This window comes from Ambystoma mexicanum, chromosome 5p, assembly GCF_040938575.1.
Source record: "Ambystoma mexicanum isolate Mex_15411 chromosome 5p, UKY_AmexF1_1, whole genome shotgun sequence".
In the NCBI taxonomy this organism is placed as follows: Eukaryota; Metazoa; Chordata; class Amphibia; order Caudata; family Ambystomatidae; genus Ambystoma; species Ambystoma mexicanum.
In genome coordinates this window covers 846,607,514-846,629,887 of record NC_090930.1, presented here as the reverse complement: position 1 = coordinate 846,629,887, position 22,374 = coordinate 846,607,514, and the positions used below count along the sequence as shown (strand labels likewise).

At 46.7% G+C, this 22,374-nt stretch overlaps 1 protein-coding gene across 1 annotated transcript in view; it reads left to right on the top strand.

Moving 5' to 3' along the window:
* The window catches only part of SFRP4 (secreted frizzled related protein 4), a 201,814-nt gene that overhangs the window by 130,292 nt on the left and 49,148 nt on the right, over positions 1-22,374 (top strand). The gene's annotated exons all lie outside the window — the stretch shown is intronic.

Sequence of the window (22,374 nt, the reverse complement as noted above, 5' to 3'; positions counted from 1 at the left end):
TCTCAACTTTAAGTGTGGCACATGCTAACATTCACAATCCTGTCTAGATGACGGCGCAAGCTAATGTTCTCAAATTTAAGTGTGGCACATGCTAACATTCCTAATCCTGTCTAGATACGGCGCGGGCCAGAGTTGGGAATTATGTCCGAGTGTGGCATATGTTAACATTCACAATCCTGTCCAGATATGGCTCAGGCCAAAGTTGGGAATTATGTCTGAGTGTGGCATTTGTTAACATTCACAATCCTGTACAGATACGGCGCAGGCCACAGTTGGGAATTATGTCCGAGTGTGGTACATGCTAATATTCACAATCCTGTCTAGATACGGCACAGGCCAATGTTGGGAATTATGTCTGAGTGTGGTACATGCTAATATTCACAATCCTGTCTGGATACTGCGCAGGCTAATGTTCTCAACTTTAGTTGTGGAGCATGCTAACATTCACAATCCTGTCTAAATACGGCACAGGCCAAAATTGGGAATTATGTCTGAGTGTGGTACATGCTAATATTCACAATCCTGTCTGGATGCTGCGCAGGCTAATGCTCTCAACTTTAAGTGTGGCACATGCTAACATTCACAATCCTGTCTAGATACAGCGCAGGCCAAAGTTGGTAATTATGTCTGAGCGTGGTACATGCTAACATTCACAATCCTGTCTAGATAACGGCGCAGGCTAGGTTGAGGATTCCATCTATGTGTGCACATGTTATGCATTCTCTGTTAGTGTGGTGCATGCTAACAATCTTGATCCCATCTAGATGCGACACAGGCTAATCTACACAATTCCCTGCAGGTGTGGTTCTAGCAGACATTGGTAAGTAAGTGTGTATGTATTGCAGGGCAACATTTACAGTCCATTAGCAGTGGTTGCAACTCTTTCTAAGTATGCATTATGTAAGTATATGGCAGTCTATGCTATGGAAAGGTAAGGTAGAGTGGCAGGGGTTTTCTGGAATAGAGTAATTGCTCTACGCCCCACCCATGCCACACTCACAGTTTTTTGTTGGTGTCTGCCGACTCCTGGCTTTATTGGCTTTCCCTCCTGACACCAGCAGACAAGTCCTGGAGCCGCTTCAGTTGGAGCCGCCCTTAGCCGCAGGGGCTGCCGGACAGAGGGCTGCCCAGGTCAGGTGCAGGATAAGGAGGGTTAGGCCAATCAGGGCCAGGGGGAGGGAGCAGGAGGTTGGTCCGGGGAGAGGGAGGCTCAAGCGGCAATCGCGGACCACAAGGTTTGTACTGGGTGAAATTGTGAAAATACTTAAAAACCTGGAGAGCTGGGGCACACACGGACGCTTACCTGAGGCCAGTAGTCTAAAATGGCCAAGGAAGCGTGTGCGCTGTGGGTTAAGCCCTGCAACATAACACGGGGGAGAAGCCAATCAGGGCCAGGGGGAGGGAGCAGGAGGTGGGACCGGGGTGAGAGAGGCTCAACTCGCAATCGTGGACCACGAGGCTCGCACTGGGTGAAATTGTGAAAATAATTAAAAACCTAGAGCTGGGGCACACACGAACGCTTACCTGAGGCCAGTGGTCTAAAATGGCCCAGGAAGCGTGTGCGCTGAGGGTTAAGCCCTGCAACACAACACAGGGGAGAAGCCAATTGGGGCCAGGTGGAGGGAGCAGGAGGTGGGACCGGGGAGATGGAGGCTCAAGCGGCAATCGCGGACCACGAGGCTCGCACTGGGTGAAATTGTGAAAATAATTAAAAACCTGGAGCTGGGGCACACACTAACGCTTACCTGAGGCCAGTGGTCTAAAATGGCCCAGGAAGCGTGTGCGCTGCGGGTTAAGCCCTGCAACACAACAGGGGGGAGAAGCCAATCAGGCCCAGGGGAGGGAGCAGGAGGTGGGAGAGGGAGGCTCAAGCGGCAATCACGGACCACAAGGCGCACACTAGGTGAAATTGTGAAAATAATTAAAAACCTGGAGCTGGGGCACACACGAACGCTTACCTGAGGCCAGTAGTCTAAAATGGCCAAGGAAGCGTGTGCGCTGCGGGTTAAGCCCTGCAACATAACACGGGGGAGAAGCCAATCAGGGCCAGGGGGAGGGAGCAGGAGGTGGGACCGTGGTGAGACAGGCTCAAGCCGCAATCGTGGACCACGAGGCTCGGACTGGGTGAAATTGTGAAAATAATTAAAAACCTAGAGCTGGGGCACACACGAACGCTTACCTGAGGCCAGTGGTCTAAAATGGCCCAGGAAGCGTGTGCGCTGAGGGTTAAGCCCTGCAACACAACACAGGGGAGAAGCCAATTGGGGCCAGCTGAGGGAGCAGGAGGTGGGACCGGGGAGATGGAGGCTCAAGCGGCAATCGCGGACCACGAGGCTCGCACTGGGTGAAATTGTGAAAATAATTAAAAACCTGGAGCTGGGGCACACACTAACGCTTACCTGAGGCCAGTGGTCTAAAATGGCCCAGGAAGCGTGTGCGCTGCGGGTTAAGCCCTGCAACACAACAGGGGGGAGAAGCCAATCAGGCCCAGGGGAGGGAGCAGGAGGTGGGAGAGGGAGGCTCAAGCGGCAATCACGGACCACAAGGCGCGCACTGGGTGAAATTCTGAAAATAATTAAAAACCTGGAGCTGGGGCACACACGAACGCTTACCTGAGGCCAGTGGTCTAAAATGGCCCAGGAAGTGTGTGCGCTGCAGGTTAAGCCCTTCAACACAACACAGGGAAGAAGCCAATCGGGGCCAGGGGGAGGGAGCAGGAGGTGGGACCGGGGAGATGGAGGCTCAAGCGGCAATCGCGGACCCCGAGGCTCGCACTGGGTGAAATTGTGAAAATAATTAAAAACCTGGTGCTGGGGCACACACTAACGCTTACCTGAGGCCAGTGGTCTAGAATGGCCCAGGAAGCGTGTGCGCTGCGGGTTAAGCCCTGCAACACAACACAGGGGAGAAGCCAATCAGGGCCAGGGGAGGGAGCAGGAGGTGGGACCGGGAAGAGGGAGGCTCAAGCGGCAATCACGGACCACAAGGCGCGCACTGGGTGAAATTGTGAAAATAATTAAAAACCTGGAGCTGGGGCACACACGAAGGCTTACCTGAGGCCAGTGGTCTAAAATGGCCCAGGAAGCGTGTGCGCTGCAGGTTAAGCCCTGCAACACAACACGGGGAGAAGCCAATCAGGGCAAGGGGAGGGAGCAGGAGCTGGGATCGGGGGGAGGGAGGCTCAAGCGGCAATCGCAGGCCACGAGGCTCACACTGGGTGAAATTGTGAAAATAATTAAAAACCTGGAGCTGGGGCACACACGAACGCTTACCTGAGGCCAGTGGTCTAAAATGTATAGGTAATTGTTTTGAGAGACAAGGCGGTAAAACGAGCCCTGGTTAATAATATCGAATGACAATTTTTGGAGACGAAGGATAAATACTCAGCCGGGCACCTGGCCGGGCACCTGGCCAAGCCAGGCTCAAGGGGAGATACGATCTTATAGACGGTTTATTCCAGTTTGCTCTCTCACGCAGACTTGCTTGACCTGACCAAAAATTTGATTTGATTAGGGTGACTCTACAACCTTTCAGGGTTATCGAGGTAACAAGCCAAACCCATACTGCCCAATGATGTTTTAATAAATGATAGCATCCTTCTCTGTGACAAATACTCAAGCTGAGGAAGTGCTTTAATAAAAGTCTGGTTAAAATTTCCTTGCTGTTCACCCACACAGATCACCACATTAGAATCACCCTAAGCCTCAGCAAATCTGTGAAAAAGGGAATAACAGTTTCTGCATGGGCCATGTATGTCACTGTCATTGGAGGCACATCCAAAAGGCGTGTGAAGAAAGGGATTCCCCCCTCTGTAGTCGGTCCAGATTCTCGTAGCCCCACAGCTCACACCCATGAGCCCCAGTACCAATGGCCTTGTCCCTATAAATCTCCAACATATGTCTGACAGAAAACTGCCTCAAAGACTTGGCAAGCCTAAACAAGCTGCTGATGACTTGATACATGTTTAACCTCTGATTAGCAATGTTAGTATTCCTGGTCAGATGTTGACTGAAGTTAATCCCCAAATAGATAAGGTCCTGAAAAACCTGGAGTGTTTGACCCCCCCCCCGAATAATATGTGGATCCTGAATTTCTTTGTTTTTAGAAGAAACCATGACCTTAAATTTCCCAGCATTAGCGGTTAGACCTCTCGCCTTAATGTAGCTGCTATACGTATTCGCTAATACCTGAAGTGATTTGGTTGCTTGGCCAGTTAGAACTACATCATCTGCATAGCTAAAGGCCAGCAATGTTCTTCCACCATATTGGAGAACGTCTGCGTTTGTGGTGTCACAGTAACCAGACCCGCCTGATAGGCAACTTGAGTATCATGTAGGAAATTTTGGTCTTCAACTTACTCCTCCAGTCTCTTGAGCATTATCCCTGAAAAGAGTTTTAAATTTCCATTCAGCAAAGTAACTGGACAGTCCAGAGAGGGGTTGGCCCTGTTACCTTTTTATAAATCGGGACAATGCCAGTTTGCCAGCTAACTTGAAACTGCTTTGGAGCTGCAAAGGCATTAAACACTTGGGCTACGAAAGGGGCCAATGAATTTGGGTTAGCGCAAAATAAAGCGTTTGGCACACCGTCAGAGCCCGGTCCTTTAAGTGCGTTTTGTTTCCTCATGACAACCAAATGTTCCTCGACTGACAAAGGGGCCAAGGTCTCCAGAGGCTCACAAAGGGGCTCCTCCCTGGGTTCCTCCACAATCTTACTGAAGCTGTATAAAGTATTAAAATGTTCCAGGATGTGCACTTCTGGGGCTAGAACAGGGCCCAGGTCTAGCCCCCTCATATTTTGAGAAAAAAGTCTCCAGAAAGTTCTGGTGTCATGTGAACCAGCTGCCACACTCAGAGCACCCCACTGTTCACTGACGATCTCTGCCTTTCGATTTAGTAGTTTGTGTTTGTACTCGTGCCTTCTTCTAATATTAGCAACATTTGGGAAAATCTTTGTAAAGGCAACTAGAAGCAAGCTATTTTTCTCTCTGCAAGTGTTGGAAAGCCAGGACTTTCCTTTTGGTTCCTTTCTCTCTGCCACCTCTCTCTCCACCTGTGGTGTTCCCCAGGGCTCTATCCTCTCACCCTGGTTTTTCAACCTCTACTTTGCCCCCTTGGCCCACCTAATCTCTACCTTCTCCTCAAATTTTCAGCGTTATGCAGATGACACTCATCTCTCTGCCTGGATCCCCTCAAACGCCCCTCCTCTCTCGATCATTCCTGACTGTCTATTTGCGATTCAGGATTGGTGCACCTCAAACGGTCTCTGCCTTAATGCCAGTAAGATGGAGACCCTTCTCATTGGGACCCCTGCTTCCGCTTTCCCTCTCACTCTGGCCGCCCTCCTTGGGCCCTCTACATTTGCCCTCCTGTGAGAAAACAAATTGGTGTCATCTTCGACTCCTCTCTCTCTTGCTCTCCTCACATCTCGGACGTCGCCAAGAAGTCACACTACCAGCTTCACCTCCTCAAAGGTACTCTTCCCTTCCTTACCTTCCCTCAGAAGCTCACTGTCTCCAGAGCCCTGGTTCTCTCTAGGCTGGACTACTGCAACAGGTTCTTTCTCAATCTACCTTCCGCTGCTCTCCGCCCTCTGCAACTAATCCAGAACAGGACTGCAAGACTTATCCTTGGCCTCAAGCTCAGGGACCGTATCTCTGCAGCCCTGAAATCTCTCCACTGGCTCCCGGTGGCTGCAAGGATCAAGTTCAAGACTCTTTGCATTGTCCACAAGGCTTCCTCGGGCCGGAGCCCGTACTACATCCAAAGCTCTCTTCCTAAATGCCTTCCATCTTGAGCCCTTACCTCAACTATCTCCAACTCTCTAAGAGTCAGATGTTTCTCCAGGCTGAAAGTGGGGGCTTGTTCTCTCTCCTTCACAAGTGCCTCCCTCTGGAATAGCCTTCCTGCCCTTCTTAAACTTGAGCCAGAACACCTGAAATTCTGAAAGCAGCTCAAAACTTTCCTTTTCTCCTCTGCTTTCTTTCTCTATTCCCATTCGACTGGCCATCTTGTTCAATAATTCAACCCAAAGAGGTCACAATGTAGGTGGTCAGTCCCCCGGAAGGTCGACCTTTCGCACTAGACCTAAGTTTCGGCATTTAAGAAAAAACCCAGAAAATTTGCAAATTGGGCATGAGTCCCATATCTTCTGGAACAAGATGACTTGGTACCCATTTATACACTCCACCCAACCTTCATCCTGTAGTTTACTAGATACATCTGCAGTATTCCACACCAAGAACTTCACTCCATTGGAGTGGCCCTCTACCCTACCTTAGGGGAATCCACACTGCTGCCCTTAAGGATATATATCTTCAGAGCTGCGGTCTCATCCTCCTGATGCTGTGTTCCACCAATCATTTCACCAAATCCCTCCATCCCACCAGCACTCCCAGATGATTCAAATCTTGAAACATGTAGTCAGTCCACACTATTCAAATCACTTAGAAATTCAAATCTGTTTGACAGTGGTAAGGATGTTCCATGGTCAACTGCCATGTTTGGTGGGACGCATAACTGTCTCGGTTGAGCTTGGCTAGTGGCTCTATTGTGCATTTTGAAAGATTTGCACCTGGCATCAAACCAGAGGGCCTCGGGTTTATAAAAGAACCTGAGCGGAACAAGATGAATCCCTGATGATCCCATTTGACAAAGTGTTCCCCTCCATAATAAGTAGGAAAACTTTGCTGGATTACTCAGGGTAATCATAACACAATCCCCCAAGATGGTTTTCCTTCTGCCACCCACCCATTATGAACGCTCGGCCATCAGTAGATCCCTGCCTATTTTGAGGGCCGACACGCAGATACTTTTTGCAAAATAAATGACTTCATTCATCAGTGAGGTTGTCTCTTCCATTACATTCTGCTTCAGCCTTGCAACACAACCAGAGGGCCCGCTTGAAGTGGTAAATTTAAAATAAACCCATCATCCTTGGGCATTGTAGGGGAGTGTAATTTGAGACAAGACTCCTGTAGGTGGACGCATCGTCCCTCGTATAGCCATGGTCCGACCCCCCTCCTTGCCCCTAGTAGGTCTAACAGGGTTCATCCCCACACTTGGCATTTGATGGACTAGTCAGATCAAGTTACGCTCACCTGGCTCCCACAGGGGCGTCGATCTGAACTGGACAGGTGCGGGCTCCACCAATGTGACGCGTAGCGCCGAGATGACGGACTGGACTGGCCCACCCAGCTTCGTTTGCTTGGCCTGCAAATGGAGAAAGCGAATTAACCACCCGTGGAGTTGAGCGTAAACCCCCCATCCCCGCGGTTCTCTCCACTGATCACATTTAATGTCCCCTCTTATAGTCTCACCTGATGGTTTGGAAAGATGAGGTCTCCATCCTGCATTGAGCGCAGGGGCGCGTAGATAACCAGTTGCTTCACTGGTTCGAAGGAATTGGTGAGTTCCAGAACAATATTGACTCTGAGATTTCCGGCAAGATGCCATAAGTATATAGTTCGTAAGAGTTCAAATGTCTGACTTTCACTCTTGTCCGATTCCTTACAGGTTGCAGTTTGACCCTAGCAAAGAGTTCCTCGTGGCAACCAGTAACATTCAGGTAAGGATTTGTATTATCCAACACAGTTCGATAAAATAATATCAGTATGTAACCTGTTGCTTTCTCCCTTATTCAGGTGCTGAGAGAAAGTACGAAATCTCGGGGAATAATGCCTCTGGCGGTAAAATTAGGTAAGTCTATTGTGGTGAGGAGGTTTCCCCTTGTTTGTCCCCTTTGTTTCACCTTGCTGTCCTTTTGTTCCCCTTAGGGGCCGTGGTATGGCGAAGATGCGGCGGAGGCTGCGCCGACCCTTGAAGAGGAATAGTACCCCCGGCGGTAAAATCAGGTAAGTCTATGGGGGGTAACTAATATTGCCTCTGTTTATTCCTTTGGCTCACCTTGCTGTTCTTGTGTTTCCCTTAGGTGCCGGAGTGCGGCGGGAACATGCAGAAGGATGCGGTGGATAGTGAAGATGCTGTGAAGGCTGGTGAGTTCAGCGTGGCGCTGCAGCAGGCGAGGCGACGCGCATAAAATAACTTCTTTCTTCCAGCTCGAAGGCGCAGTGGATCGGGAATTCAGGTAAGGATCAAAGGTATTGCTCTTGTTCTAACCTTTTCTCCTTCTTTCTCCCTTTTTCTAGGAGCTCCAGACTCGAGGTGGGCGTGGCAGAAGACTGGATGCAGACTTACAGGCACGGTGAGCGTTACGCTGCTGGAAGCAGAATAACGCAAAGCGTGCGCTGCTCTTCGGGCAAAGTAGTCCCAGGTAAGTATTCCTCCCCGACCCCACCCGAGTAAAAAATAGTCCCAAGGTAAAGTAGTCCCTTCCAAGCCTCTTTTGGCTTGGAGCTCTTGCAGCATGGTCTGCATCAGGTAAGTTTGCAGCATGGTCTGCATCAGGTAAGTTTTAATCTATGAGCCTGGCACCTAGGGCGCCAGGACTGACTCTCCATATGAGCCTGGCGCCATAGATGCCAGGACTGCACCCAAATGGCCCCTAGCAGGGGTTGTTGGGCTTGCTTGGAATAACTTGATGCCTGCTTCCGGGGCTGCTGGACTTGATCTGGATCCACTGGGGTAGGCATCATGACAGATCAATGCGATTATCAGTGAGAGAGGAGTGGTGTTTTCTCCGACATTTACTCTCCCTTGAGGGGAAACCTCATATTGAACAGTGCAATCCTGCCTGTTTGGGGCCCTTCCTTTGTGGTTGACCGGAATAACAGTTGATGTGGGAACATGTATGTGTGAGTTGACAGCTGGATTACCCTTAGTGGTAGGTCGTTACAGATCACCCTGAATATGGATAGCTGTTATATCAATGTTGGGTGGTTTGATAGATGAATAGAGCTGTAATAATGTATTCAACTTCGATTCTAGCCTCAAGAGGATCTCGTGAATGTTAAGGACCGGATTTTCAACTATAGCTAACCATTTACAGAAAGCACACTCAGGGTAGGTCTCCTTCATAGAGGACAGATTATTAAAGCTATTTCTGATCATGTCTCCACCGCCGGGAGATATGGCCATAAGCGCCTCTCCTTCGTGCCCTGCGTCTTACTAACTTCATCATTAAGTCATTCTGCAATCGGCGAGGTGGTGGCAGTGCTGATATTATTTATGCATTTCAACATGGCTTCGAGATCATCTGAGATCAGTTCTGTGGCCACGTTTTGGCTTATTGACTGCTCTGACAACATCATTATTTCCTCCAATACCCCTACAACATTCTTAAGAAAGGATTCAAGGGTACCAGGTCCTTTTACCCTGATGGTAGCTGCTTTCCTCCTGAACATGGAAATGGGTTGAACTTTAGGGCCCAAGCCAGACTTAGCCAGTTTTGATTTCTTCTTGGCAGATTGCGCCAAATCAGTCCCTGCCACTTCGCACGCCTTGTGTTTAGCAGTTGTATACAAAGTGCATTGTGCAAGGTGATAAAGTGCTATGACTCACAAATGTGCAAAAAATAGCATTAATAGCATAAAAAAGCAATGGTAATAACTAATAAAATGCAAAAGTTGGCGGTTTAAACAATTGAATGGTTAAAAACAGTTAAGATCAGTGATCATTCAGTACTAGGTACTCAATAATAATATTCTCTAACTGTGGTGAGGGACGCCCGACTAGCTTAAGGGGCTGCCACAGTCCGTCTCACCTCCCTCACTCACAGTTTTTGTTGTGATTAAAGAATTATATGTATGGGGCTTCAGAATTAAGGAAACCACAGTCGAAAGCCGTTACCCTCGATGCTTCAGACGGCTTGCATCTCTCAGGCGCAAGATGGAGTGGACAGCACCTGAGAGAGAGCACCCAGCCACAAACAGACCTAGGGCAGATAGAGGCCAATGTGGAGAGACAGACTCCTGCAGAGCTGCCCACTATCTTCTACCACTGCACTCCACAAAGATTGGAATGCAAAATTCTGTCTGCAGTTTGGCAAGATGCGAAGTCAAAGGCAATGATAGCGTGTGAGTTCAATCGCAGAGCAATCGATGAACAAACATGGGTCGGGAGTTGGGCATTGTGAGGCACTTGAACAAGAGCGTGCTGTTGGCCACTCACCCGGTTAAAGCCCAAAAGCCTGCACACTGCATAGTCAGCTCCACGTAAAGTCTCGACTCAACAGCTCCTCAGCAGAGCAAACAGGCCAACAGCCTGCCCATCAGCCGCTCTGCTGCGTTTGGAGCGCAGAGCCAGAAAAACACAGACACTGTGTCAGGCATGCTCTTCCCAGCAACCTATGTCCACCGTCTTCTGCGGGGCAACATCCTGTCCACCATCCGCTCTGCAAGCTAGCAAGTTAAGTATCTAAATGAAGCATGAGCCAATTTAATAAAACCATCTTTATCAATTAGGCCCACCAGAGAAGCATTACTAGCCACTGTCTGCCAGTAATGCTTTAATGTCTTGTAAGCTTAAAAACCTCTATTTCGAATGGATTCCTTTCTCCAACAGATTCCTCATCTATGACATCTATATCCCGGTGCAGCTGCTCTTTGGAAACCTTTTTGCCAACAGGGGTCACAGCTCGGCATCGGTTCCGTCCTAAGCTTCTGTGTGCCTTGGGCCAGACTAGTCGGGGCCAGCATATATTGAGGCACCGTGCCCTGTGACCTTATCCCTTTTTTCCACATGCTCTGCTCACTTCCAGAACACTGCTTCATTAGAAGAGTTATCTTTTTTGTTTCACTCCAAGCTGGAACAGAGGAAGACCTCAGGATTTAAACCCTGCATCAACTGCAGGCATCAGATCTGTCTGTCTCTGATGCCCACAGGATCTGCCTGTACTGTCTCGGAGAAGAACACGACATGCAGGATTGTGGGTCGTGTCAGTCCATGTAACCAAAAGCACTTCGTTAACAGGCATCAAAATTCTTGACCTTTTTCCACACAGATCCATTTGAGGTCGCCAGGTGTAGAGTCCCGAACCGAAGAATGGTCCCTGGTCCGCAAGGACAAAAAGCGGAAGAAGCACAGCAAAAGGTCTCATTCATCCAGCAGTTCCTTGAATCATCATTCCTCTTCCTCTCCTCCTCGAGGAACAGTAGGCACAAGTCCAGGGACCCCTCTGATGCAGGTACCCTTTCCTCCTAATCCACCACACCGAAGGAATGGGAGGCTTTTCAGCTCCAGATGATTGATGTTTTTGCCTACTCTTCCTCATCAGTCCCACTCTACCATCCCCGCCCCCACTGACCGACGCACTCTATCTCACCATACCTCACCCCTAATACCATATCTCTATTTACCCCCACCAATCCCTCTAGCAGGACCCACCCTGTTCCGACTGTACCCCATCTTTCCTACCATACCCATGCCCATGCATCTTACCTTATTTATGCCTTTCTCCACCAACCCACCCATTAGCTCACCTTTACCTATCTCACACACCCATGCCTACCATGCTTACCCATGCCTTCTGCCTACTAACTTAGCTTACCCCTTTTTCCTACCACCATAACTTGCCCCTTGCCCCACCACCCTAGCACATCCTTAAAAGCATCTTGCTTACCTTAAATGTTCCAAACATGTCTGCATGTAAGCCCACACGTAAAACACAAAGTAAAAAGACGTCCATACACTGCTTGAAAGTATTTTTTATTATGTCTATTAATAATGTTATTTGTTTGCAAACATTAACTTTTGCCACTCCTCGGAATTATTGGGTAAGTATATCCCAAGTATTTATTGTATTCTTCAGTGGTGGTTGGTGAATTTTGTAACTCGAGGGGCGTACATGCATATACCTAATATGCATAAGTGACTGAGCAGTGAGGGAGCCCAAATCAAACAAGGGGGTCCATGGTGCTTTCCCCCCCTAGAATATTTTTTCAATAATGGAAAACATGGTGTATTTAACTCAACTTTCTATGAAAAACTGGGTAAAAAGTCACACAGTTTGCGATACATTTTTTATGGCAGCACATGAAAAAAACCAAAAGATACAAGTCACCACAACTGCACAGGACTATTTTCCAATTCATTTTCCTGAAGACTTTACTCACAACATATGCCGGTATATCAAATATTTTCATGCTGGCATTGTCCATAGATGTCCATGCATGATGCATCAATATTTGCCAGTTTTATATTATAAGGACTCCGAGCTAGTAAAACATGCCATGCCACAGGAAGTAAGAATATCCAGAATGGCTATACCCAGATGGACCAGTGAACCATGTAATCATAATTATGTTGCTTTTACCCTTGTTGCAAAGCACAAAAATGCCATGACACACAAAGAAGATATGGCTTGACAGGAGCCACCAATGTATGCCACTATAGCCACATAACACTACAACTCACAATTCTGTCTTTACCTACCCTTGATGCCAATGCCATGCCACATTTAGAAAGTGTATGCAGACTAACAATACAAGTTCCTGTCTGCATATACTTTCTTATTGTGGTATGGCATTTTGTACTTGGCATCAAGGATAAAGCAAATATAATAAGTGTTATTACTTTGTGAGTTCCAACCGATTTTAAAGGATTGATCTTCCAGGTACAAGGCAATCCAAGCAAGAGCAGTTTTGCAAAACCCAAGGTCCTGGAGAGAGAGGAGGAGCGAGGAGTGTTCGACACTGTCAAAAGCAGCAGAAAGGTCCAAAAGGATGAGTATAGAAGAACACTTGGAGTTATAAGCATTAGAGAGAAAGTTGGAGACATGCACAAGTGCAATCTTGATAGAGTGTTTACTACAGTAGCCAGATTTAAGTTACTAGCCAAAGCCATTATCCTCAAGGGATCTGGTCGAAGATCACCTGCTCTGGACTTTTGAATATTGGGGAAGGACAATAGTATTCTGGGACGGTTGGGTCAGCAGAGGTTTTCCTCAATAGGGGTAAAACAATTGCAGATTTGAAGGAGACATGGCAAAGTCCAGCGAGGATAGAGAGGGTCAAAGAGTTCAGAGAGCTAAGGGCAAGCAATCAAAACTAAAAGCCTCATTCTAACTTTACTGGTATCCTGCAGGATACCGGCAAATGTAGATACCGTTTCCAGCACTCGGTCCAGCGTCATTGCCGCCGGAATCCGAGTGCTGGTGTAAATCCCCATTCATGGAATCCCATAGGACTCCATTAGGGTATTTGCCGTCATTACTGGCACCAGCAATGAGGGCCTTTTTGCTGGTAGGGCGCCTGGCTTACCTCGGCCGGTACGGAAAAGTGCTGGTATCCACGAATACCGGCACCTTTTTACCAGACCGACTGTCCTAGAGTGGGGCCCCAAGTCTTGACCATTTGTGGAGCAAAAGGTCAAATAGGAGCATTAGATGATTTGACACTGTGAATGATGGGTGCTTATTCAATAAGGGAGGAAAGAGAGAGGTAGATGAGCTTAGACGAGGGAGGGGGTGAACAGGTGGACTGTTGGGGAGGGAGAGAGAGGAGGGCTGTGAGAGTGTCACGAATTTTAGAGGAACGGTGGTGAGTCATTAGAAAGGGAGGAGGGGATGGATATTGGCTTGGGAGGTGTGAACAAAGATTGGAGGGTAGATGACTGTGGGGATGATTGCGAAGGGAGGAGATTAGGTTTGTGAAGTAGAAGGATTTGGCACAGTACAGTGCGGAGGTTAGTGCAGCAAGAGGATCTTTGTAGGCTAGGAGTGAGGAAGGTGTCTGTAATGTGTGCCAGCATCATAGGTCAGTCCATTTTTTTTTTTTTTTATAGATCCTTTATAGTCTTTCCATTAATATGCAGCAGGTCGCTTACAGTAATTGTTCAATAAGCACTAAAAAAACGCAAAAAAAACCTGGGGCACTGCGCGCTAAACAGGTGCCCTCATTCATTTGTCACTGGTCATCAGGAGCACATGACCACACATCAGGGCAAAAAAACTATCTGAAACTTTGGGAAAGGCGAGGTGTTAAAGAGAGCAGGGAGAAAACGTAAGGTTGGGGGTGATTCAGAGTAAGATGTCAATGCTCAGGTAGCACTAAAAGAGGTAGTGGTTGCAGGTAGTGGTGGCGAAGAGAGTGGATAGGAAAGAAGGGGAGTGTTGGTGAGCAGTGGAGGATGTGCAATTATTAGTGACCTGCATGCAGTGCTAAGCTGAACTGGTGGTGAACAGGGGAAAGAAGAGCCCTGCATGGCACATCAAAGAAAAACATCATAAGTAGTTAACTGCACCACGTCCAATGGGGCAAGTTACTTATGCTCAAGGCCTGAAGTCAAGTGCCTGGCAGTTATAACGTGGCAGTCCGAACATGGCAGTGTGAGCATGGCAGTCAAACACTTGCAAAGGGAGTCTAGCAGTCCGATCTGGTGGCAATCACATAAAGGTTGAGTGTACAAAGTTAGAAGTCTGTTTTTGTCAGTCCTATGTTTTCTTTGCAGGTCTGAATTTCAGAGGTGATTCAAGGCTGAGGACAGGGACCGGAAGGTGCACATCTGCAAGTAGAATAGTGTTGATCAAATTGAGTAATAAGTGCATAGTGAAAGTCAGAGAAAGCACTGTCAATGGAAGGGGCATGAATAGGGGAAAGAGACAGAAGAGAGGTCATTACATCATCAAGTCAAGGGGCAAGATAATCCTTCCTGAATTTCCTCTTTACCATTAAGGGGGGAGATGAGGAGGATGAGGAGTAGGAGGTTGAGGGACCAAGATGTTAAAGTTAACAATGGACTTATCCGAGGGAGGGAAATCATTTGAGAGGTCAGTTGAGGATAATGAATTAGCATTAGGTAAAGTCCCCAGCTTGACAATGTGAATTCCTCTAGGGAGTAACTCAAAGAGAAGGGTTCAGAGCAGGAAAGAAGTAGTTGAGGGAACCAGGGGGTCAAAAGAGAGCCAGAACAGTGAGACGAATATAAGGTGTATAGTGGCATATTCAAAAGAGAAAGCGATGTCAGAACGGGGTTGATGGGCAATGTTGAGGGCCTTACTCATGATGAACCCCACATCACCTTCTTTTCCAACAGTCCTGGGAGAGTGGGGGAAGGTAGCAGAGTCAGTTTGGAGAGCTGTTAGTGTAGCAGAGTCATGAGGGGAGAGTGTAGTGAATTCTTATAATGGCTTGTGGTCCTGCGTTTGTCCCACGAGTCCATGTTATTGTTGGAATGCGGACATTTCGTGACAGAAGCTGGGACCATTATCAGGTGAAGGAAGGGTGAATCTCCGGGTGGGCTCGTTAAATAAAGATCACTTAAAATAGTTACCCATGCTTCGTCTCGCATCTCTTCAAGTGGCGACGAGGATGGGATAGCGATTACGAGCCCACCACGGGGAAGAGAGAGCGACGCGCAATCAGCCTCATAGCCAAGGCTGACTCCAGAGGGAGCGTTGCAGCGAAGCCCGTCCTTTCTCCCCGCTCGCAGTTATTGCAGCCCAAGCAGGGAAGCCGCCCTGCTGTGGGAGGCCCAACCGGAGCACATAGGAGCTGAGGGGAGCGCTCGGGGTCTTCCCCTTTCCAGACAGCTGATCAGGAGCCGCAGGCAGCCACAGAGGTGAGGGGATGGGGGAGGAAGGAAGGAAGGCAACGTATGAGCAGCTTCACGCTCATTGCTTCTTCCGTGTTGCGTTAAACACGGGGAGGAGCTGGCTGATGGTTGGCAGCAAGCATTCTCTTCTCTGATTGGGTATCCGGCAAAATTGCAAAAACAAGCTCTACAAGGATTGGACAACACTTACAAGGAATTAAACAGGAACAGTAAGAGAGCCTGTGCACCTGTTTTGAAAGCTAGAAAGCTTAATGTGATGAACTGAAGAAAATAGGCAATGAATAGAGCCTGTAAACCAGATTATACAGACTGTAAACCAAATTATACATACTATGAACAAGTGTGGACTCAATTAGGGCTGTTACCGCCCCAAGGGATAAGAAATTGGAAGTTGAGCCAGGAGAATAAATACAGACCAGCACGAATTGTGAATATTCATACAAGTGTTTACACAGGGGATAATAGTGGTGTGAAGCTTAAGGAGACATGGCGGCAGCAAGCATGTCCCCACCTCCACCTTTCTTATCAGAACCCGGCACACAAGCTATTAGGTGGGATAGGTGGAAGAGATTATTTGATACATGTTTGATTGCTATAGGAGGGGAAAAGTTTTCTCCAGCAAGGAAAGAAGCGATATTGTTGCATAATCTGGGCACTGAGGGTCATATTGTCTATGACGGCTTGCCAGAACCCCCACAGGAAGGCCAGGGGGACACAGACCAATATAGTGTGGCAGAGAAGAAATTAAAATTCATTTTAAGCCTAAGAAGAACACCACATTCAAGAGGCACACATTTTTCCAGATGTCACAGGAACCACAAGAGCCGGTAGAATACTTGCAATTTTGGGCCTCTTACGTGACCAGTTGGTCTGTTGCACCAATAATGCTAAAGTGCAAGAGAGATTATTGTCCAAGGACCTGCCATCAGAATTAGCGGTGGAAATGGCTAGGAGCATGGAGCAGACGTACAAATATATGTCAACTATGAAAGGTGATAAACAAGGAAGTGAATTGGCGGCAATAAAGGGAATGAAGAAACTAAGCATGAATAAAGAAATGAAATCTTTCATGTGTGGTAGCAACCGTCACATCTCCACAAGCATGATTTGCCCCGCGAAGAATATTAGTTGTTTGAAGTGCAAAAAAAGGGGACACTTCACAAGAGTTTGCCGTGAATCTGGACATGTACAGAACCTGGAGGCCAGAGGAAGAGTGCCAGAACAAGAGGAAAGTTTTGTGCTGCCACACAATAACCAATGGAAGCATGTGTTAGAAGTGTCAGAGCCCTCAGATAAAGGAGATGGACCGACAGATGTTTTTTTGATTGACGGGAGAGTTGTCACGATGAAGGTGGACAGTTGTTCTCCTTGGACATTAATGTCAAGAAGGACATTCAAAAGGTGTGTACAAGGAAATATAAAACAATTAAAGGAGTTTAAGATAGAGCCATATCCCTCTGGTAATGTGAAGATTGAAGTCCTTGGGAAGTTTCATGCATCAATAAAATATAAAGGCAGAAGTTGTGAATCAGACGTTTATGTCACACAAGAGGGCTCATCTCTATGAGGGTGGAGCGAACAACGAAATTTAGGAATTAGAATACAGGTAAACGCTGAGAACCTGGTCACAGTTGCGGAGGTGAAGGACAAGTGGGAACAAGGATTTCTAACGGTATTTACGGAAGAGTTGGGAATGTTAAAGGGATTTGAACATGAGATTCATTTGAAAACTGGAGCCACTCCAAAAGTACATAAAGTGAGGCCAGTACCAGAGAATCTGAGTGACAAGTTGAAGCTGGAAATTGAGGGGCTATTGCAAAAAGGAATTATAGAGAGGATTGAGAGTTCAGAGTAGTTGTCACCAGTGGTGGTGGCTGCAAAGCCCAATGGGAAGATAAGGCTTTGCGTTGACTTGAGACACTTGAACAGGAATATCTTGATAGACAGACATCCGCTACCCATAATTGGGGAAAAGTTATCGACATTGAACAATGCAAAAATATTCTCAGTAATAGATTTGTCTCAGGCATACCACCAAGTACCACTGAAGGAAGAGTGCCAGCATCTAACTGCATTTGCAACCTCATTCGGAACCTTCAAGTATTGCAGGATGCCGTTTGGCCTGGCCTCGGCGGCGGCAGTGTTCCAAAGAGTAATGGAGACTATAATGGAAGGACTATGCAATATTGTGGTATTCCATGATAAAAATGGAAATCTATGCTGACTCAGAAAGTGAACATAACATGATTCTTGAACAAGTCTTAAGCAGGTTGAATGATGCTGGATTAATAGTGCATAGGAGCAAGTGCAAAATTGGAGTAGAGAGTGTGGATTACCTGGGTCATGTGGTTAGTAAGGAGGGTGTGAAACCAAAGAGATGTTTGGTGGAAGCTGTGAAGAGTGCTCCGTTGCCAACTGATAAAGATGAAGTGAGATCGTTCTTAGGGTTGGCGGAATATTATCATAAATTTGTGAAGGGTTTCCCCAATGATATCTACACCCTTGAGAGTCTTGCTAAAAAAAGGTTCTAAATGTATGTGGAGTCCAGGGTGCGAAGAGGCCTTTGACAAAATTAAGAAGGGAGTGTGTAAAGCACCTTCAATTGGGAAGTTTAATCCAAAAGACAAAAGTGTTCTAGTTGTAGATGCTAGTGTGTTGGGTTTGGGTGCAACCTTGTTACAATACGATAAAGATAACACAGATAGGGTTATAGCTTTTGCTTCAAGAGTTCTAAGGGAAGCAGAGAGTAATTACTCAGTTATTGAGCGTGAAACTTTGGCAATGTTTTTGGCGATCAACCATTTTAAATATTTTTTGTGGGGGAAGAGGGTCATTGTAAGGTCTGACCATAAACCCATGGTTCACTTATATGAGAGTGGCAGGCGGGCTTTGGGGTCTCCGAGGATAGGTAGGTGGGGTTTAGGCCTCCAAACTTATAACTTTGACGTAAGCTATCTACCGGGAAAAAAATGTGGTAGCAGATTGCCTATCCAGATTACCTGTAAGAAAAGAAGAGGAAAATAGTACAGAAGAGGAGGAGGTTTGTGGTGGCAGAGGTTGAGAGTGCTGTGGGATAGGAGAAGTGGTCCCAAGAGGAACGTTCTGATGAGGACCTTAAGTTGATCAAAGAGTGGACTATAAGCAGATGGCCAGATAAGAAAGTGCTTGATAAAAAGTTTGAAGTGTGGTGGGAAATCAAGGTTGATTTAAATATTTATGAAGGCAAGTTAAGATGTTGACAATACGTGGTACCTCCGGAAACACTTAGGGCCACTTTAGTGGAACTGGCATATCAGGGGCATCCAGGGGAACGGGCCATGAAAAGAAAATTAAGACAAAGGTACTGGTGGCCAGGAATGGATAAGATGGCAGAAAGGCATGTAAAGAATTGTATGTCATGTCAGTCGAGTGATAAAAGCAAGGTCATTAGAGAGACACCAATGGTTCCCAACACAGTACCGAGCCAATCTTGGACGGAATTGACAGTGGATATTTTGGGCCCTATTGCGGGTTTAGGTGATGGTTTGAGATTTTTGTTTGTTGTGGTGGATTATCATTCTAAGTGGATAGAATGGGAAGCAGTTAGAGAAGTGGCAGCCAAGGATTTGATTTTGTTCCTATGAAGAATTTTTCTCAATACGGGAGTTCCGACAGAATTGGTGTCTGATAATGGGGTACAATTTGTATCAGAGGCGATGAGGAAGTTCTTAGTGAGTTATGGTATAGAACATACTAGGGCAGCTTTATACCATCCTAGAGCAAACGGCCTGTTAGAGAGAGTTAACAGATATTTGAAAGGGGGATTACAGATGATAATGCAGTTGAAACAACCATGGAGAGAGGTACTAAAGCTTTTAACATGGAACTATGTGACCACGACGCATTCAATTACAGGTGTCTCTCCCTTTGTTTCCCTCAAGGGAAGAGAACCGGGGACAAAACTTTGTCCAGGGTGGTTAGGTATGGCAACTGTTCTTCAAGTAGACAGAAAGGAGATTGTGAGACTCATCAAACTAGGACAGGAAAGAATAAAGAGCAGTTTGACAGAAGAGAAGGTGTGAAGAGTCGAGAATGGGAGGTTGGGGATTTGGTCTATATCAAAAATCCCAGGTCCATAAACAAGTGTATTGAGAGTAAGTTTCTTGGCCTGAAGAAAATTGCTGTTGTAAGGAAAAGTGTGGTTATCCTGGAAGGAGGGGAAGTGTGGTCCAAGGGAAGAATTTCCAAAGCAAATGGTGTGAGTGGTGTGAGTTGGGAAGATAAAGAAATGCAGAGTGGTGTTATGTGTGAAGGTGGTATCATGAGAAGTGCGGGATTGAGTGGAGGGTCCACGCAGGCAAATGGGCATATCACAAATGATAGGAGAGATGTTGTGGGTGCTCAAAAATGAGGTCTAAATCGGCATGGTTAGATGATTATGTATAGTAATGCAATCATTTGCATGGTTTAATGATTATGTAGATCAGTGCAAACAATTGTGTTTCTTTGTTTTCAGGAATATGTTGGGGGGGCTGTTTCTGTTTCTGCTTATGTTTATGCTTTTGTTTTCTGTAGGAGGGGAGTAATGTAGTGAATTCTTATAATGGCTTGTGGTCCTGCGTCTGTCCCGTGAGTCCATGTTGTTGTTGGAATGCGGACATCGCGTGACAGAAGCTGGGACAGTTACCAGGTGAAGGAAGGGTGAATCTCCGGGTGGGCTCGTTAAATAAAGATCACTTAAAATACTTACCCCTGCTTCGTCTCGCATCTCTTCAGAGAGCTAGGTTTCTGTGATAGCAAGAAGTGGAAGATGACGGTAATAAGAGTCGAAGTGGTGAATGATGTGGGAAGACATGTTGCAGGGTCGAGAACTGCTTTAATCAGACATAAAGTACAAAATAAAATGTCACTCCAGACCGGGCTTTAAGTGAGCTGGGGATAGCAAAAAGAGCCCCAGCAGTATCCAAACATTGCTTGTTATCTGGGGCTCTTCCAGTCTCCCGCTGAACCCCATCTCGAAAGATATTTTCTGAAAATTATGAAGTAGCAGTCTTGCATCACCACCAAGTTGATACAAGGTGAAGTATATGTCTCATTGGTTACCATTCCAAAGTAGCCAACAGTTCAAATGATGGGGTGGGGGTGGAATGACTGATATGTCAATTAATTCCAGGGACTGAGCACCTTTGTATTTGCTGCCTGTAGGACAAAGCATGATTCTTCTCTTTTGACAGAAGGTGGGATTTCACTCGGATTTGCCAATAGCTCCTCATCATAAACTATATTAGCTGAAGTGGGCTGCACATACACATGAATTCAATCCGTTCTAGCTAACAGCCTGTAATAGTAGGTAGAAGTGTCACTTTGAGAGTGTTAATGGTCGCTTATCTTACCGTTGAGGAGTCTGCTTTGATACAGGCCACAGATTCTGGTTTTCAAGTTAAGAAAATAATTTTCCTGTATAACACAATCCATATTTATTTTAAGAGAAGTCAGAATATCATGTTATCAGGATGAAAAGTGCAAAAATAATCTGCACTGTTCATCTTGATAAAAATGTGTTCCAACTTCCCTAAAGTACAATAGGGGCTCATTTTCGAGTCCTGTGCAATTAGGCAGTGGGGACCTGTTACGTTTGCACTTTTGTGTAAATGTGTCCTGCCGTCTAGTTTTCGACATTTGCATGGCGGAGTGCAAAATGGGAGACTAAGACGGTGGAATTTACAATGGATTCCTAGTGACCTCACCTGCTTTTTGGGCTTTATGCCATATTTTCACTTTTTGCAGGTTGCCTAACAAAAAAGACAGATTTTTGTGACTGATTTTAGGCAGCCCGCAAAAAGTAAAAACATGACATAGCTTTGTCCCCCACCGTCTCGGGCAGGATGTGCAAGAATTTGGGTGGTTTTACCCCCCAAAACCCCCTTAGTCCGTCCCCGCCTCCTCCCTCCTGACACAATAATTCCTGAGACCCAAAAAAACAGAAACACGCACACACATACATCAAACACACACACACGCACACACTTACCGTTTCTCCCCCAATGGCACTAACAGGTCCTGGTGAGCCTGTCAGCCCCTGCGAGCACTCGTGTGCGGCAGGGGCATGAAAGTTTGATTTAGAAAGTCCACCCTGTACAGTCACAGAGCGGTCTTTTTAAATCAATATTTTTTCTGTTTTTTTTTTAAACTGTCTTTTGACTTAATACCGCTTTTTGCTGGTGTAAAAAGAAGGCGGGTTCCTTAGTAAACCACAGCATTTGCACCAGCATGAAACTCAATGCTGGCACGAATGCTGTAGTAATTTCATGGTCGAGAGGAAGGAGCTGTGGAATTGTAATTTATGAACCGCCCCTCCTCTCAACCATACAAATTAATTAAAATAAGGCTTGACATGATTGAAAGGCATAACAAGCCTATTTATCCTTTGTGTGGAATGATACTTGCATTTACATGATTCCCCATTCCCCAAAGTTATCTATGGTTTGGGTCAGGCAGCGTTGGACTAAAATGCCTGCCCCCACTTTCCCCAATGCACAGCACTCAAGCCACGCGCCCTTATCAGAGTCCCCCTCGATTTCTCATCCCAATTAAAGAACTACTTACATGCTCTTCGGGTTCCAAAGCTCTAGCTGTTACGGCATTTAGGAAAAAGAAACAGGGGTGGGGGAGCAGAGGTCTGGATGCAGCACTATTCTGTCTCTGGACAGCCTGCCAGTTGCCTATAGAGTCTTGGAGAACCCCTCTAGTTGCACAAGAGACTAAAAACCATCCTCTTCTGGAAATCCTATGCTCTCCTTGGACTTCCTGCCTTTGTGAACTTGCTTTCTGAATCAGACGTGTCTTCCACTATTGAATTAGGCACGTGTTCTATGCTTTGCTCTTCTCCACATCCTCAAGCGCTTGCGCAGTTCAGTAGGCGCTTCTTTGCACCTCCTTTCCCTGG